This window comes from Myotis nattereri (genome assembly GCF_964212035.1).
Source record: "Myotis nattereri genome assembly, chromosome: 10".
NCBI lineage: Eukaryota > Metazoa > Chordata > Mammalia > Chiroptera > Vespertilionidae > Myotis > Myotis nattereri.
Window position 1 is genome coordinate 69778716 of NC_138085.1, and position 18796 is coordinate 69797511.

The window sequence follows — 18796 nt, forward strand, 5'->3', positions numbered from 1 at the left end:
GCCCTGTAGCCTGGCAGATTGACAATACAGAGTAACAGGGACTTCAGAGCAGTCAGGGCTGCCTGGAGGGACCTCCCGCTGCCCTCAGGCCACTCAGCAACCCTGCCATCTGAGAATGGCAGGGCATAGGTCAGGAGCCCAGAGAGATGGCCACGGACCTCCCTTCTGTCACAGTTGGCTTTGGGACATCTAGACCAAAGATAACAGCTCACCTGTGAAGCAGTGCCAGGGGAGGGGAACCCATAGGAAGGCACGGTGGGCACCAGCAGATGTGTGCCAACCACGGGTCATAGTTCAGATTCCAGAACCGGGAGCTCTAGTGTGGGAGCGTGGCTTGAAGATTAAGTCTCTGTGTCTGCTGGGAATCCAGTGTGGCCCAAAGTCATTCCTGGGAAAACAAGTTCAGTGACCTGTGCCTCTCCGCTAGCCATTCTTTCTCCTTGCAGGAGCCCAACTGCATTGCCTGGAATTGTATATTTCTATGGTTGAATGAAAGAAAAGCCTAGAATGCTGAGCACCAACAGAATCTTGAAAGAGCGTTTCAAGTCCAACTTCAGCTTTTTGGTTAGGACCGTACCCACATTATAACAGCCACTCATTTCCATTTTTGAGTGTCTTTAGAAATCACTCTTCATTTGCTCACATCAAGTCAATACTTGGTGGATGCCTGTTCCCTGCAAGTAGCTAGTAAATACAATGACTACTGAGGCTGCAGTCCATACAATGCCAAGGCCTGGCTGTCGGTGCCCAAGGCCTGGCTGTCGGTGCCCAGGCCCTGCCTGTCGGTGCCCCGGGCGGAGCTGGCGTTGGCCGCCCCGGCAGAGCAGGACACTGCCTGGCAGAGCAGAGCAGTCACGTGTCCAGGGCACACAGTAGGTAACAGAGCGGCGGGGCCGGAGCCATCCTTTCTGCTCCAGACCCCAGCCCCCTCTCCTCTTGCCCTTTTCTTTTTTCCAAGAAAGTTTAACTCTTTAAAAGATCTGATCGGGAAGCATGAAACTGATATTGTATCTAGTGTACCGGGTAACTGAAAAGTTCAACACGTAACACATTTGTAAAATTGTCTGGTCAGTGATGAAACTAGCTCAAGTTTTGAGATGATAATGACTAGCCAGTTTGGTTGGAAAAAGGTTCAGCCACCGAGAAGGCTGTGTGAGCTATCTTTGTCATTTCTAAAAACTCACATTTAAATCTGGTAATTATTTCTGTCAAAGTGATTCTCGTTTGAAGGAATGCTCATGTACAGAAATCCCTTATTGCACGTGCAGTTTCTCTCCTCAGACTTAACATCCTTCACACTCCTGGGGCTTTCCCTGGTATTTACCTCTATAACTTAAAATGATACTACTGTTTCTTGAAATATCAATTTTAGACATTGTCTATTCACTTTGTGCCGTGGTAGATAGAGACTTGGCTTTTCCATACCACTGCCCATGTTTCTCTCTTTTAATCTCTGTAGCATATTTATAAAATAATTTTTGGCAAAATCAACTGTCAGCACTTACACAATGAGCCAACGGTGAGTTACAACCCAACGTTCTTCTCTTGTACAATCTTTTGTTTTTCCCAGAATTACTAATTGCTTCCTTTTTTTTTTCATTACCCTGGTTTTCTGTGGCTCTTTCATGCTATTCTCCAAATTTCCCTGCATATTGTTAGAATGCATGCTGCAGATCAGACATCCTGGGAATTTTCTTCTCCAACTCTAATTTTGCTTCTCCTTTTTTGTATGAATCATACACCTTCTTATTTCTTTATTTATTTACTTAATTTTTAAAGATAATATCCTAGAAACCATTCCTAAGAATGAGTGCATTCATTCATTGCAGGTAAATTTTTTTTGAATTTAAATTTGTCAAGGGAAAAAGTTTGAATTATAAAACTGTCTGTATTCTACTTCAGCTTTGTTTTCTGCTTCAGGCTTGTATGAAATTCTAAGGTGAGAATCGTTTTCCCTCGGAATTCTGATGGCCTGTCCGTCCAGAACTGTGAAGAGGGGGGCTGTGCCCTCCTTGTGAGTTAGAAGCTGGCCTGGCCCAGTTCCATGGAGGCTGGTAGAAGAGACAGGGCTCCGGGTCAGAGACAAAGGACAGTTCATTACTCAGCCATGGGAGAAGCCCAGATGTCAGCAGCTTTTGCACCTGTTTCTCTAACCCCAGTTCTCACAGGGGACATAAAGAGGGCCACATGACACCTGCACACACACACACACACACACACACACACACACACACACACACGGTGGGTTGTGTTACAAGAGAGGAACCTGAGCTTAGGGAACCCAAGTGTTTTATAATGGGCATAGGCGCCTGCCTTTGGCTGCGGAGGGAAATACTGTCTCTGCCTTCCAAAGCTGGTCACTGTACAAACACACCTGAAAAGGGCGTCCGGAACAAAGGGCAGTCAGTGTTTCTCTCATTAGACATTCGGGAATGCCAGAGACGTGTGATAAATTGTCTGCCCCAAATTGTTGCCTTGCCTTATAGCCACCAGCACTGCTCCTGAGCTCCCCCGGGTGTCAGTGCAGTCATTTTCTCTAGTCTGTCGGTTTCTTTAGTCAGTTTATTACAGTTGCCTTTTTATTTCCTCTCCGGAAGCCTATCTCTGTATCCCTGATCTTCCGATATTTCCAAATATCATTGTGGAGACTCTTCTATCCTGCATTTCTGGAGATTTTCCTTATTCTGTTTCTTTGGTTATTAGATGGTGTCCTATGAGTTTTCTAGCTTCCTTTGGATTTGTTGGCTTTGTTCTGTCATTCAGTTTAGAGGATTTTCCTCAAATTTCCAATTACCTATGGATGTAAGAGTATATTTAAGAATGAGAGACGAAAACAGCTGGAAATTCTGTGTGTATGGGAAGGGCATGCCACTTGGCGAGCTGAGCCACAGGGTGACCCAAGGTGATGAGGCCTTTTCATGGGGGCCTTTCATTCAATCCTCAGTATCAGGAGGTGTTTGCTCTCGGTTCCTCTAGTTTCTCCAGAAAGCAGTCTGTTGGTTTCCTACCCGAGAGATTTATGCCAGGCATGGCTTTCTGGACATAAGGCAGGGGAAGAGAGCTGAGGCTACCACATTTCAGCAAGCATGTTTTCATGAAAGAGAAGAAATAAATACATTTGCTAAACCAATGCCTCTTGACCCTCAGGTTCTCGCGGTGGTCCTACCCTCATCCCCAGCCTCTGAGGGGGCGGGCCTTCGCGTAGAGCCTGAGTTCCCTCTTATGATGTCGAGGAAGAGACCCACAAGCTTATTAAAGGCACAGGATGTGCAACTTGGATACGTACTGTGCTCTCCTCGGCGGTGCTGTTCTTAGGGGGTGTCTAAGGGGAAATCTGAGCAGGACATTCTGGAGAGAGAACCTGGGGTCCTGGTGACGACATGGAGCTTTCTAAAGAAAATACCTGCTTTTCTTTTTCTTTTGATTAATTTGACCTTGGTTTCTTGATCCTCAAGGTGGTGTTTGCCCTTCTTTTTAAAAATGTTCTCTTCATTAGGTGCTTGTAAGCTCACCACACGTTCTGAGTGTCTGGTTCACATGCCTTAAAGAAGGCCTCCTGCACCTTCAAGTCTTTAATTAAGTTCCAAGGCCACTGCTGTTAGGAGGCCATTTTAAATCATCACCTGGTAAGCACGAGCCCTGGCGGGGCGGGAAAGCTCATGGTCTCTTCTGACAGTGCTTGCGACTTCATCAGAAGCTCAGTGGCTAGTGCATGAGAAGCTGTATTTTGAGAAAATCTCCTAAGTGATTCTAGTGACCTACTACCTGACAGTACACTCTTGCCTCCCGTGCCTGATGCCTGAATTTGGAACTCGGATATCCTAGGCCACATACCCCTGGTGCAAACTGCATTTGAACCTCTGCCAACCCATTGCCTGGCTAGACAAGACCTAAACCCCAGACCTTAATTGTGCATCACCATTCCGCTCTGGTCCTGCCACCTGGCTCTTCTCTGTCCTCACCCTGACCTCCTGGTCTCAGGCTGGCTTACTGGGCTCACTTGCCCGGCCAAGACTCAAATCCTCACCCCTCACCCACTTCCCACCACCCACGCCCTGATGTTTTGCTCCATTCTGCCTGCACCAGTCGGATCTGTCTGTGCCCCAGGTCCCATAAATAGAAAGAAAGGGCGCTGTTGGGTGTTGGAATGTTTGGTCTCATAAGAATTCAGACAAAGAGCCCTGAGGAGGAAGGGATGACCTCAGACTGTATCGCAGGGAGGTGTCGCACTGAAATGAGTTTCAGCAGGACTTTCGGGGGAAGAGTGTTTTTGTGTATTCGTAGAGGAGGGCTAAGTCAAGCCTAGGAAATACTTAACCCAGTGGTTCTCAACCTTCCGGCCCTTTAAATACAGTTCCTCATGTTGTGACCCAACCATACAATTATTTTCGTTGCTACTTCATAACTGTAATTTTGCTACTGTGATGAATTGTAATGTAAATATCTGATATGCAGCATGGTCTTAGGCGACCCCTGTGAAAGGGTCGTTTGACTGCCAAAGGGGTCGCGACCCACAGGTTGAGAACCGCTGTCTTAACTGCATGCCTCCAGTTAATACAATATAGGCACTACTATTCTGACTAGTCCTGTTAATAACCAGATATGTTACCATTGAATCCCTAGTCCAGGACCAGCACTGCATTTTTATATATATAATTTACATGTAGATACATATATTTTATGTATACATAGATACATAATATTTATGTATCTATGTAGATTGGAGACTTTTCCACAACCCTGCAAGGGAGACATGATTATCCCCATTGTAGAGATGTGGAAAATGAGGCCAAGAGAATTGTCCTCTCAAGACTATGGAGTGTCGGCAGGAAGACTGGCAGCCCAGGCTCCCGATGGTAGGCTCCCCCTGCGTCCAGGTAATTGAAGGACGCAGCTCTCGCCTCTGGGAGGGGCAGCTTCCTCTCTGTCTTCCCAGGGAGACGCGTGCAAATAAAACTCAGCTCGCATCACCCGGTGTCTCCCGCTCAGCATGCGGACCAGCAGGCTCCTCCCTCGTGGGTGTTCAGTATCCTGGCGGGTGAGGTGAGGCGAATTGTGACACTGATAATGCGGTGCCATGAGAGTTGTCTGAAAGGCAAGGTGGCACTGCCAGGCTGTAAGCCCTTTTCTTTACACCCTTTTCATTCCCCGTGGCCTCCTGAGACACTCACCCCGAGACTGAAAACATGCGTGGTTCAGTGCAGCTGCAGATGTGAATAATTTTGTCAGACTTAGAGTTAGACAACCAAGGAAATACTTGATTTTTGTTCCAAAAAAGCTTTCTTTAACATTTCAGATATAGAAAACAGCCATACTTTTGCACTTCGGGCTCCAATATTTGCCAGCATGCTGCAGTAGGCAGCCCGTTACGCACACCATCCATGAAAATCTCGGTTTACAGCAGCGGTTCTCAACCTGTGGGTCGAGACCCCTTTGGTGGTTGAACGACCCTTTCACAGGGGTCGCCTAAGACCATCCTGCATATCAGATGTTCACATGACGATTCATAACAGTAGCAACACTACAGTTATGAAGTAGCAACGAAAATAATTGTATGGTTGGGTCCCCACATGAGGAACTGTATTTAAAGGGCCAGAAGGTTGAGAACCACTGGTTTACAGGAAAAATGCAACCAGAGGAGATTGTTTACAAGGACACATTTGTACAGGAATTCCAGTGATTCGAAAACTTGAATCCGGGGTTGTGCCCTACTGCTTCCTGGCATAGCCTCTCTGCACCTCGGACTTCACCTCTGAAAATGGGGAGATGTGGCCGTAAGTTTCACGCTCCCACGAGGCTGCCATGAGAATCTAATGAGATACAGGGGGTGAGCTGAGAGGTGCTTAGGAAGGTAAGGCACCTTCGATGAGAGAAGTAGAGGGTTGGGGCGAGGGGAGAAGGAAGTCCCTGTCCAGACCCGGTGCCCCAGGTTGTTGGGGACCCGCCTAGGTAAGCCTGTGGACCGGCTGCCGCAGTTGACACTGCAGAATCTGAGCGGCTGCGGTTCATTCTCCCGCACAGTGTCACCCACAGCCCTGCTAGTCAGTTAAACACTGCAGCTCCTGAGCACATTTTAATTTCTGATCATTAGTTACAACATTTTCTTGTTAATTCTGATTCAGCAGATTCTGCTGAGACAGCTCTATTTTTTCCATTTTATTTTAGAAGCACTGCACAGAGCCTATTCAGACAGACAATAAATTCCAGCGGCTCACCTCCCTCTGGGGATGAAACATCTGAAACTCTGAAAAGGACATGCAATGGGGAAGAAGGAGAAGAAGTGGAGTGGGGGAGGACAGGGGGAGGGGGTAGAGACAGAGAGGGGTCCTCTTCCCAGGCTTTACAGGGGACTCTGGGGGGCAAGGGGAGGGAGGGATGGGGGGCTTTGAGATTCTGGCCCCAGGACACAAACCTGCCAGTGGTGAGTACATCAAGGATAACAAGGTTCCCCCAGAGCTCACTGGCAGGCAAATCAGGGGAAAAATAGAACAGCCCAGACAACTCAGCAAAATCAGTTCCTGCCTTCTGCTGCTTTTATTAGATCACAGGTATCATGCATTTGCTGTAGATTTATCTAACCTGGAGGCACCAACACAATTTTGCAATCGGCAAGATTGGTTTTGAGCCCTCTGTCCCCCTCCTCTCCTTCCTTCCTGTGTCTGCTTGCTCACCACGACCATTGGCATGAGTAGGTTTATTCTTCCCCTTGGTCTGGCAGGTAACCCCCTCCCAACCTTGGACCTGGGAAAAAATGAGTTCATCATGCTCATGCTAGAATGCTGTTCTGGTTGGTTGCACCAGGGACCAGTGGTGTTTTTAGACATTCTTACGGAGAGCTAACACTCACAGAGCGTTTACCGTGTGCTGGGCACTCTTCTTAGCCCTTTTTACGTATTAATTCACTTTACTGCACCTTAACCCTGTGAGGTTGGTGTAATGATTTCCTCCATTTTATAGACGAGAAAACGGAGGCACAAAAAGGTTAAGCGACTCTCTGTAGTCACACAGGTATGTGTGGCAGAGCTGGGATTTGGTCCCCAGTTCCAGACCCCATGCCCGTCACAACTGCACTGCATTGATGAAACTTGATTTTGTCACAAGATACTGCCGGAGTGGCCTGATGCTATAGCAGGATAGCTCAGTCTCGGGGGAGGGAGAGGGCCTGGGTTTCATCTACAACAGAGAAGAATAGACCTAGCTGTTTGGCTGAAAGGAAGTCCTGTCTCATGGAGTTCAAGCCAGGGCAAGAAGCAGCAGTCTAGACAAGCAACCCACATTGTGAAGGCTGGCAAAGGATCGAGGGTGTCCCAGACCAACTGATGATCCAGGGCGAGGAATACTCAGCAGTGCAGGCATCTGGGACAACTGCCAGCAGGCGAAGGGACCCGGGCTGGACCCCAAGCTGATGTGGGTTCAGGAGCAGGAGTGAAGAGTAAATAAAAAATCTCTACCTCACACCATATACAAAAGTTAACTCAAAACGAATCAACGACCTCAATATAAGAGCTAAAACCAGAAAACTCCTAGAAGAAAACAGGGGTAAATCTTCATGACCTCCCATTTGGCAATGATTTCTTGGATATAACACCAAAAGCACAGGCAACACAAGAAAAAAATATATATAAATCAGACTTCCTCAGAATTAAAAACGTCTGCGCATCAAAGGATATTATTGAGAAAGTGAAAAAACTTATTGAATGGGAGAAAATATTTGTAAGTCATCTGTCTAATAAGAGCGGTATGCAAAATATATAAAGCACTCTTACAACTCAACAATAAAAGGACAAGCACCCAATTTAAAAAAACAAAAAAACAAAAACAAAAAAAAAAACTCCAAAACAAAACAAAACGGATGAGGCATTAAATAGACATTTCCCCAAAGAAGCCAACAAGCACATGAAAAAATGTGCAACATCATTAGTCATTAGAAAAATGCTAATCAAAACCACAACGAGATGCCCCTTAATACCCAGTAGGATGGCTGTAGTAAAGCCAGAAAACAAGTGTGGACAAGGATTGGGAGAAATGGAAACACTCACCCCTTGCTGGTGGGAATGTAAATGGCTCAGCCCCTGTGGTGGAAAACAGTTTGGTGGTTTCTCAAAAAGTTAAGCGGAGAGTTTATCCTGCCTGTCATTCCACAGATAGGTATACACTCAAAAGAAATGAAAACTGCTCAAACAAATACGTGCACATGCATATTCATAGCAGCACTATTCACAATAGCCCAAATTGGAAACAATACAATGTTCACCAGTGGGAGAATGGATAAGCAAACTGTGGGATACACATAATATGGGATATTATTATTCCAGCACAAAAAAGGAGTGGAGTACTGACACATGCTATCATGTGGATGAACCTCAAAAACATTATGCCAAGTAAGAGAAGCCAGACACAAAAGGTCTCATGTTGTATGATTCCAATTACGTGAAATATGCAGAATAGGTAAATCCATAGAGACAGCAGACTGGTGGTTGCCAGGGGCTGCGGGGAGAAGAAAATGAAAAATGATTGCTTGATGGGTATGGGGTTTCCTTTCGGAGTGGTGAAGATGTTTTGGAACAAGATAGAAGTAGTGGTTGTACCACAACATGAATGTACTGGATGCCACTGAATTGCTCACTTCAAAATGGTGAATTTTATGTTATGTGAATTTCGCCTCAATTAAAAAAAAAAAAAAAAAAGAGTAAGTAAGGACCTTAGAACAATCATGGCACTAGGCAGGGACCAAGACAGGTTCTCCGGAACTCGGATAGAGGTATAAATGATGTGGGGACCAAGCACAGGACAAGGCAGTCACCCCGATATTAGCCAGAGGCCTGGTGCTAAGCCTCAGCTTCCAGGGCCAGGGCTCCCAGGGCAGGTGCAGCCCTGGAAGAGGGTCAGGTCAGAGCCAGCAGCGGAGAGGGACCTGGGATCCCCTTTCTCGGTGGGAAGTTCCCAGCAGCAAGGAGAGGCAAAAGTGAGTGACCATAGGACATGGGGCGGTGTCCTGTGATTTGGGTGTTTCTGGCCTCCCTCCTCAAGTTGGATGAGCCTGGAGGTTTAGACAAGAGCATTTCGCTGAAAATAGATCTCAAACCCAAAGGAACGAGTGGGAGGGGTGGAAAGGGAGGGTATGTTCTGTTGTTGTTTAGAAAATGAGCCAAACAGCTGGAGGTAAAGCCTCGTTACAGGCTGTCATCTCTGGTTCCTGCATTTACTATCCTGACTGTGGTCTGAGAGATCCCAGAGGAGGAATTCTTACCTCTCTGCACCGCACCCAGCAGTGTGGGGTCTACTGGAAGTGGTTAGCGTGTACATTCATCTGTTCATGAGAGATGAACGGGCAGGGAGCGTGCTCCTCATTCCGCAGAGCAGGCCACTGCCCAAATGGAGAGCCACGCTCCTCCTCGGATGCTCAAGGCCCAACTGAGGAATCCTGGGGCTCCCGGGGAACCCCAGCTGCTAACATGGAACATGCATGGAGGCCTCAGCCCAGACTGAGCAGAGCCAAGCTTGGGGGCAGTGAGTTGAGGTCCTCCACCTCCCTCTTCACCCTCAGCGGGGAGAAGCAGGAAAGGAGAGGAGTTTCTGGAAAGGAACAAGGGGCCTTTGACACCTCTACCCCCTGTTCCTGCCCTCCCCCACTTCCTTCCTAGCTACACGTCCTCCTCATTCCCCCTTAGGCTGCCTTTGCCCACAGAGCTCTCCAGACTGGCTGACTCCTTACCCACCCAAACACTAGGCCAAGCTCAGCTCCTTCCTTCTGGGGCTGAGACTCCTGCCGCATCTTCCTGTGACTGCTCTGGTCCCTCCAGGTTGGGCCCTACCTCCACCCCTGCCTGCTGCCCTCTTACCTTGGCTGGAGAGCCAGAGACTTTCTTGCTTGCCCACAAGATATGCTGTCTGTACTTCTAAGCAACCTAGGACCCGTCGGTGCCTCTCTCGAAGGCTTATTCTATTCTGTCTCCCATTATGGTTATGTCTGACTTTGTCTTAACCTCCCTTACCAGACTGTATGGGTCTACCCAGCGCAGGACCTAGCACAGGAAGGAAGGGAGGGAGGGAAGGAGAGAGGGAGGGAAGGAGAGAGGGAGGGGGGAGGGGGGAGGGAGGAGGGAGGAGGGAAGGGAAGGGAAGGGAAGGGAAGGCAAGGGAAGGGAAGGGAAGGGAAGGGAAGGGAAGGGAAGGGAAGGGAAGGGAAGGGAAGGGAAGGGAAGGGAAGGTCTTCAGGGCACTGCTAAGCCACCCAGGGATCCCTGTGCCACCAACTGTGACTCTCTGGGGAGTGCTCTGCCTTCTGCTATCTAAGGGGCCAGGCCTGGAAAGCAACAGTAAAGGAAATGTGTGAATCCCTCTTTATCAGAACTGAGAACGACTCAGACCTAGGCACACTGAGACTTCAGGGACATAAGCCAGGGACACAGGAGAGAGCCAGGACCAGGTCGGGGAGGGGCAGGCACTGTCACAGTTCCTGTCACCTGCCCTGCTGGCATGAGAATGCCAGGAAGGAGCGGTCGTCCAGTAAGCAAGGCAAGTGTTTGCAGTATGTCGGGCCCCAGCCAGGTGAGCTGGGCCTCTTGACAGGGGTCCTTTCTTAGCAGAGGACCTAAGGCTCACAGGACACAAAGCAGAGGCTCATCCTTCTCAGGACCTGAGCAACCCCAGCAGGCCAGGGAGGGACCAGCATCAGATAGACGGGCCCAGACATGCGATCTGCCCTGAGCACAGGGCAGACACCTGAAAAGGGTGGCCAGTTCACTCCTGACCCCAGGGGAGCTGGAGGCTGCCAGTGTGTACCGGGCTGGGTGTCAGGACTGGCCAGGACTGTGCTCACAGGGCCTCACCCCCAAGGTCTCTCCTTCCTGGAGCCTTAACTCCACCCTGAATTCCAAGAAGTAAGGCAGGAAAAGGGAGAAGTGAGCCAGCAAGGGCAGGGGTCACACAAGGACAGGAGAGTAACAGGGGCAGGTGTCGGCTTTTAGGAACCTGAAACTTACACAGTCTGGAGGGCTCTCTTCAAAAACTACAAATGCAACATTGAGCATTGGAAAGCGATCATGGAGAGAGTGGCCCCAAGCCTAAGCGTGTTCTTCCAGGGAAGTCAGCCTCTGCCCAGCCTGGAGCAGTTGTATAGATGGGGCGGGGGCGGGAGGGGGGGCAGAGGTGGGGGCTGGAGGGCTAATGTCCCCTGGAAGTCCAGACACACCCTCCTCCCACCCTCTCTTTCTCTCCCTCACTCCTCTCTGGAAAGCCTGACTGGGCTGCCGGAGCTGCCTGCCTTCCTCCCATCCTCCCACCAATCCCAATTAAAAATTCCACTCTCTCTTTCCTGTGTGCAGCACCCTTAATATTAGGCCTGAAAACAGTTTGCAATCAGTTGCACTAATTAATCTAATTGAATTTAATTTCCCTTTCTTGGTGTTAGGGGTGAGTGAACTCCATATGCTGACTTATGTAAAGCAATATGCAAATTTGTATCTTGAGCCCAGAGCCCTGCAAATGTCTTTGATGACAAAAAAGGCTCTGCTGAGGCGGGGGAGGCACTAACCATTGCAACTCCTGGCCTGACACCCCTGCCTCCCAGCTGCCTGGACACAGTATCCCCTTCCTGAGCCACCTGGGGCTTGGTCACCCTTGCTCCTGCCCTAAACTACTCTGCTGGGTCCTACTGGGTCCCCAGGAAGCCGGATACCATGTTTCCCACTTTGACTCTTCAGAATCTGGGTTCCTTCCCTTTGTTTGGCTGCGGCTCCTTCTCCCTCAGCCCCCCATTAAGCTCAGGAATGGATCTTAACATTTTTTAAAACCGCACTATTGTCTGTGCCCATGGGTTAGGCATATATGCATACTAAGTTCTTTGGTCAATCCCTCCTCACCCCCTCCCCCTCCCCTCTGAGATTCTGGAAATCTGATGAGCCCCTTTAGGTGAGAAGTTCCAGCTTAGGGAGCGGTGGGCAGTGCTTTGCTGGCTCACAGAGGGCTTGGGTGCAGGGAGACCAGGCATGTGGCCCCGACTACTCCACTCCCTGCAGACGGGTGGTGTCACCCATGGATGACAATGGAGCAGAGGGCCATGCGCCATGATTAGCCGCGGCCAAGCCCCAGGGTCCCTGGCAGAGCCCTGCCCTCAAGAGCTGCCACATGGAGAGGTGCCGAGAAGAGCTGAGCGTGGGCACCAAGACTGGCCTCACTGAAGGGCTTGCGCCCCTGCTGCTCCCCTCTGTTAAAGCCCAGTGCTGTAGTTTGGGGTTTGCTTCAGAATAACCGGGGTGGGGAGAGGAGTGTTGCACATAGAGAAGATACAAGACTGGCCATGAGTTAAAAAATTTTGGTTGAAGCTAGGTGGGGGCTCGTTGGGGTTTATTATACTTTTCTCTCTATTTCCATATGTTTGAAATTCTCCTTAATAAAAAGGGGTTTTTAAGTCCTAGTTCTGAAGCTGGATCTAAGAGCAGGCTTTTTGCTTCCAGTGGAGAGGGAGCTTAGACAGGGAACGAGAAAAGGCACCCAGGCTTCACTGTCAGCTCCTGCCACGCCTAGGCCAGTGTGGTGAAGGCGGCACCTCCTGCCGCCCCCCAGGCAGGGGAAGGCAGGGCAGTCTGGGCGACAGGAGCTTGATCCCAGCCACCTGCCTGTCCTGTGGCTCCCAGAGCCCACTCACAGGGCAGGGGAGACAGCAAAACAGCAGATTCCCGACAGCAAGACCACAAGGACATGGATCAGGGCATGGAGGGCAGATTGGAGCAAAAAGAGGCTGAGAGGCAAAAACCCATTTGAGAGTTTTGCAATAGTTTTGCAAAATTTAAAAAAAAGTAAGGGTTTGAACTTGATGAGGGCCGATGGCTGTGGTGAGGAAGGCACCAGTGAGACGTCTTCCCATAGCGTTTACAGTCATCTGTACGTGAGAGATGAGCAGGTGGGAGCAGCAGCGCTCGCCCCAGCATGCGGAAACCGGTTCCGAAGTCGTTCATTAAGACGAGGATTCCAGCTTGGGAGACGTGAGCAAATGTGGAAGCCAGGAGAGGAGGGAACTCTGGGAAGAGCGTTTAAGGATGCCACATACTGCAGAGAAGGGGAGAGCGAAAGATTTCACACTAAATCGTATGCACTGGGTTTCCCGTTGTCGACTGTGGCACGAGTTTGAGGAATTTGTGTGAATGCATATCCTTTGCACTCAAAAATTAAATAATACTTAAGAAACGATTTTTTTAAGTAAAAGCAATTTCCAAGCCTAGGTCTGTTATGCATGAAATCCATATCCGTCCCTAAATCCAATCTTCCCGTCAGTGTATTAAGTATACTTCAAGCATTATTCAAAGGTCTTCAAGAACAAGGATGAATTTTCCAATTTAGCTCTGATGGGAGGAAGAGTTTATTAGTAAGAATAAATCCAGCTGAGAAGGCGGAAGGTAGAAGACACGGATTATTAAGGACAGTTTAAGGGGCCCCAGGGTGCATCCAGGACTTTAATTTCTGATTTTTTTCCCAATATGTTTTTATTCACTTTCAGAGAGAAAGGAAGGGAGAGAGATAGAGAGATAGAAACATCAATGATGAGAGAGAAACATTGATCTGCTGCCTGCTCACACCCCCTACTGGGGATCAAGGCTGCAACCGGGGCATGTGCCCTGACCAGGAATCAAATCCACGACCCTTCAGTGCACAGGTTTGATGCACCAACCAACTGGGCCACAGTGGCCAGGGCTTCTGATATATTTTTTTTAATCTTACACATCATTCAACCAAAATGTATTAAGGATGTACCATGTGCTGGGCACATATGACAGGCTGGAGACAAGATTTAAGAAGCTAATAAGGACAGATCCCAGCCATGGAGGAGTCACTGCCCTGTAGGGAATTAGGGAGTCTGTCCGGGGCTCTATCACAGACGCACAGGTGTGAACCAGTGTGCTGGTCAGACAGAGCTGCGCCCTGATCCCCTGACCTAGCCGAGGCTTCTCCCACAAGGCTGGCTGCCTCCAGGGCCTCTAATAGAGGCTCTTAGTCCACGTGGAAGGCTTACTGGGCCCCACATCAGGGAGTGCACCAGGGCGTCAGAGGAAGCCGGATAAAGGCATCAAAATCGCTGCCTGGCTAGTGTGCCAGTGGCTGCCTTGCTGCGGTTAGTGCCTCCTAAAGGCCCTTGATGAAAATGTCTCGTTGTTCACGGCCCTTCTCCAGGCTCTGTTGGTCCCCTTGTCTCTTCAGGTAAAAAGCAAAGCCTCCCTTTAAGGCTGCTGTGCCCTGCGTGGGACGAGGGGCATTTCAGCCCGATCTGTGGGGCCACAGGTGGGGGGCTCTGCTGCCAAGTGTCTGAGAGAGCGGGTTCTTGCTCGCTCTGCTTTGAAGCCCTCCCGGGGTACCGTTCCTGGGGATGACTGTGGTGACCCAGCTCCTCTGTATTTGAGAGAGAGTCGATGAGGGAGAAGAGCCACGCCTGTGTGCACACATGATCGTGTGCCAGAGAAAGGTGCGGGGGGTGGGGAGAAGTGTTCTACAGTTGGCGGCAGGAATTAAAAGCTGTGGCAACTCCAGGCCCCTCCCCTTTGAGCCAAGTCTGAAGGCAAGGGCCTAGGAGGCAGAGTTGGAACTAGGGTGAGGAGGGCAAGGCACAACATGTAAGTGGGAACCAAGAATTCCATAGTCCAATCACATCTTAATGCAATTTATAGAAAATGTCAAAACTAATATAAAAAACTCATGATGAACGAAAGATGAAGGTTTTAAGTAAAGACTCGTAGAATCAGTGGGGTTATTCAGGTAGTGAGACGGGAAGTGCTGGGGTGGTCTCCAGGCCATGCACATCTTCTAACCCTAAAATCCAATTACGTGTCCTTTTCTTCCTTAAATCCCCCCCTGTTCCCAAAAGCAGAAAGACAACTCTTTACTATGAGGGTGCAGCCTCTCTCAGTGCCAGCCGACTCTAGCCACAGCAGCCTCCTTCTCTACCCAGGACACATGATCTCTTTTCCACCCCAGGGCCTTTGCACTGGCTGATCCCTCCACCTGGAGCTTTCACCAACTCTCATTGTAAAAGACTTGTCATCCTTCAAGTCTCGGTTCAAAAGCCCCTTCCTAGAACACTGCCCCACCCACTGGATTTAACATAGGCCTCTCCCACATATGGGCAATTACACTACCCTCTTTACCTCGTCCAGAGCACGGTTCACAGTCCATAATGATCTTATTTAGTTGGCCATTATCTCCATGGCTGCAATGTAAATTCCATGAAGAAAGATCCTTGACTGTCATCTCTGTGGTCATGTAGATCCTAACACAATGCCTGACACATGGTAGGTGCTCACTAAATACTTGTGACCTGAATGGTCACATGAAAGTCCAGTTCGGGTGTTGCCTCTCTGGGTAAGGCTCCCATATACACATCCTCACCATTGCCACTGCAGACAGAAGTCATTGCTCATTCTCTGCCATCTTGGAACAAACCAAATACCCCAAGTCACACAGCAGATTGGAGATGGAGCCTCCTCTTCCCCTCCCTCTTGCCCATTTAACATCCCCTGCCTCCTGGTCTGGCACTGGGTATTCAACGGAGGCTGCTTTTGGTCCCCAGTGGCTCAGTTCCCAAAAGGGTGTGTGTCCCTTAGCAAGGGTAAATGCTGCCACAACCCAACGGAGCTGCAGTGAGTAATTGTTATTTTCTTCTGCGACATCCATCAGGAGACAAGCCCTGGCATTTATCTAACAGCAAGTGATCGTTATCTGGGGGCAATGTTCTTCCCACTGACAGTATCTTCTAAATAAGGGTCAGCCATCCCGCATTCGGTCTGACGCTGATTTCTTCCTGTGGGATAAACCACGTTCGAACCAAGGCAGTGGGGGCACTGGGGGAGAGGGAGTCGCAAGAGAGAAGGTTACAGAAGGTGGTCGTTCCACATTTGAGCCAGAGAAACCAGCCTGAGCTTTGACTCTCAAAATATTTGATGAACGAATGTTGGGGAGAACACAGAAGACAATACCAGGGAGAATCTTCATCTCCACTTCAGCAAAGCTTCATGCAAAATGCAATAGACATCCAGCCAGTTACCGGGATGGTGAAGGTGTGGGTGTGAGGAAGGTGAAAGAAAAAGCTCTTGTGGCTCTTGATTTCTGTTGTTTGTCTTCCTACCATTAGACCAGAACGTGGAATGGATGTGAGTCAAGGAGCTTAGAATGCACTGTCATCAAAGTAGCCCCGGACCTGGCATCAGAAGACCCAGGTTCAAGTCCAGACCCACCAATTCCTGCTTCTGGACCTTAAGCAAGTTAGACTCATTACATATACATGCCCCCAAAAACATTAAAAGCGGGGACTGAAACAGGCATTTGTAAACTCGTGTTCATAATAGCACTAGTATGCACAATAGCCAAAAGGCAGAAACAATCCAAGTGTTCAGCGATGGAGGAATGAATTTAAAAAATGTGCTATATACGATGGAAAATTATTCAACCTCAGAAAGGGAGGAAATTCTGATACATGCTGCAACATGGATGAACCTTGAGGACATAATGCTAAGTCAAATAAACCAAACACAAAGGACAAATACTGTATGATTCCACTTATATGAGGCACATATGTGGGATCTAGTAAACAAAATAAACTGATGAACAAAGTAGAACCAGAGACATAGAAGCATGAAACAGACTGAAGAATCTCAGAGGGAAGTTGGGTAGGTGGATGGAAAGAGATCAACCCTTGTTGCATCTATAATAACCTATAATAATAAAAGCATAATGTGCTAATTAGACCAACAGCCAACGACCTTCTAGACGTCATTCTGGACATCCTTCCGGACAAAGCTGCAGGGGCAGAGGCAGTTAGGGACAATCAGGCAGGCAGGCAAGTGGTTAGGGATGATCAGGCAGGCAGGTGAGTGGTTAGGAGCAATCAGGCAGGCAGGCTAGTGATTAGGGGTGATCAGGCAGGCAGAGTGGTTAGGGGCAACTAGGCAGACAGGCAGGCGAGCAGTTAGGAGCCAGTGGTCCCAGATTGTAAGAGGGATGTCCGACTGCCGGTTTAGACCTGATCCCACAGGGATCCCTGTGGCATCGGGCCCAAACCAGCAGTCGGACATCCCCCGGTGGGTACCAGATTGCAAGAGGGTGCAGGCTAGGCTGAGGGACCTCTCCCCCCATGCATGATTTTGTGCACTGGGACTCTAGTATTGCATAACCCATGGACAGGGACAATAGGGTGGTGAAGACTGGGGGTGTGGGCAGGTGCAGGGTGGAGGAGGCCAATGGCCGGGGGGGGAGGGGGGGGAGGATATATGTAATACTTTCAACAATAAAGATAAATTTTTTTAAAAAGTCAAATTCAGAGACAGAAAGTAGAACGAAAGTTACCAGGGACTGAGGAGAGGGGGAAATGGGAGTTTTTGTTTAATGCATACAGAGTTTCTGGTTGGGAAGATGAAAAAGTTCTGGAAACGAGTAGTGGTGATGGTTGTACAACATTGTGAATATAATGGCATTTTATCATACACTTAAAATGGCTAAACTGCTAAATTTTATGCTGTGTATATTTTACTACAATAAAAAACCATCAGGCAGAAATTTTTCACTTGGAGAAAAGGAATGTTATGCTACCAGCAAGTCAGGATGATTGTAATGTTTGTTTAAAAAATCATTAATTGCTCTTCAAAGAAGGGGCAACCAAAGGCACTTAAGACCGGACAAAAGAAAAGAAACAGCTCTGGGATGTGAATGTCAGTCACTAGGAAGGGAGGATTTGACTGACAAAAACTCAGTTGTTATGCAGTTTTCTTCGGAGCCCACCTAATTGCCCAACGTAAGCAAACCTTCATTAGATTCAAAGGAGCTAAAAGGAAACATGGGCTTTGACCACAGGTCCCTTTAAGTCGCTCAGTGATGAACATTTATGCCACATGTTTCTTGGGCTTTTGAAAGGCAGTGTTCTGTGCTGATGGTCCCCCCCGGCTGTATAGATAATTGTAAAACAAACTCCATATTCCACTGACACCCTTTCTAATTACATCTCACCTTCATTAGGCTATTAAAGTGATAGATGGTAGCAATTACATTGAACCCCACTGAAAACTCTCTATCTGTGACACGCAGTGACGAGAACATGAGTTATTTACCCAGAAGCCAGGAAGAACTTGGCTGCCTCTGCCAAGCTGTGGAAAGAGAAGCCCCGTGTGACCACTGGCAGCCTGTGGTTCCTGGAGCAATGATAGGAGGCAGGTGGCAGGGTACACAGTAGGCACTCACTTTCTACTGGCCTCACCAGATGCCTAGGTACGGAAAGCAGCCATTATAGAATTGCTTAAACCAATTTGAATACACTCAGAAGATAGCCTGCAAAATACTGAATTACTCCTAGCCAGTCTCTAGGAACTTTAGTTGAAGGAACCATAGTTGAACCTGGAGAAGAGAAGACACAGGAGCCGAGGATGGCCATCTCTAGACATTTCAAGATGAATTAGACTTGATACTTCTACGTGGTCCAACGAGGATGAATTAATTAGTGCAGATAGCAGAAGACCTTATCTAACAGGTTTAAATGACTAGGATGTTTACTAGTTTGTGTAACTGGAGGTCTAGAGGTAGATGGTCTTCAGGGCTGGTTGAGTCAGGGGCTCAATGATACAATCCAGCTCTCAGGTTCTTCCCACTCCTCCACTCTGCCATCCAGTGTCAGCCTTACCTTAAGTTGGTGATTCTAATGTGCTTATGATGACCAACAGTAGCAATGAGGGCTACATGGTCTCTTGGTCAAGTCCAGTAGGAATGCAAGACCTAACTCTCTAACTCTCAGAATAATGAGGAAAGCTCTTAGAAGCCCCCC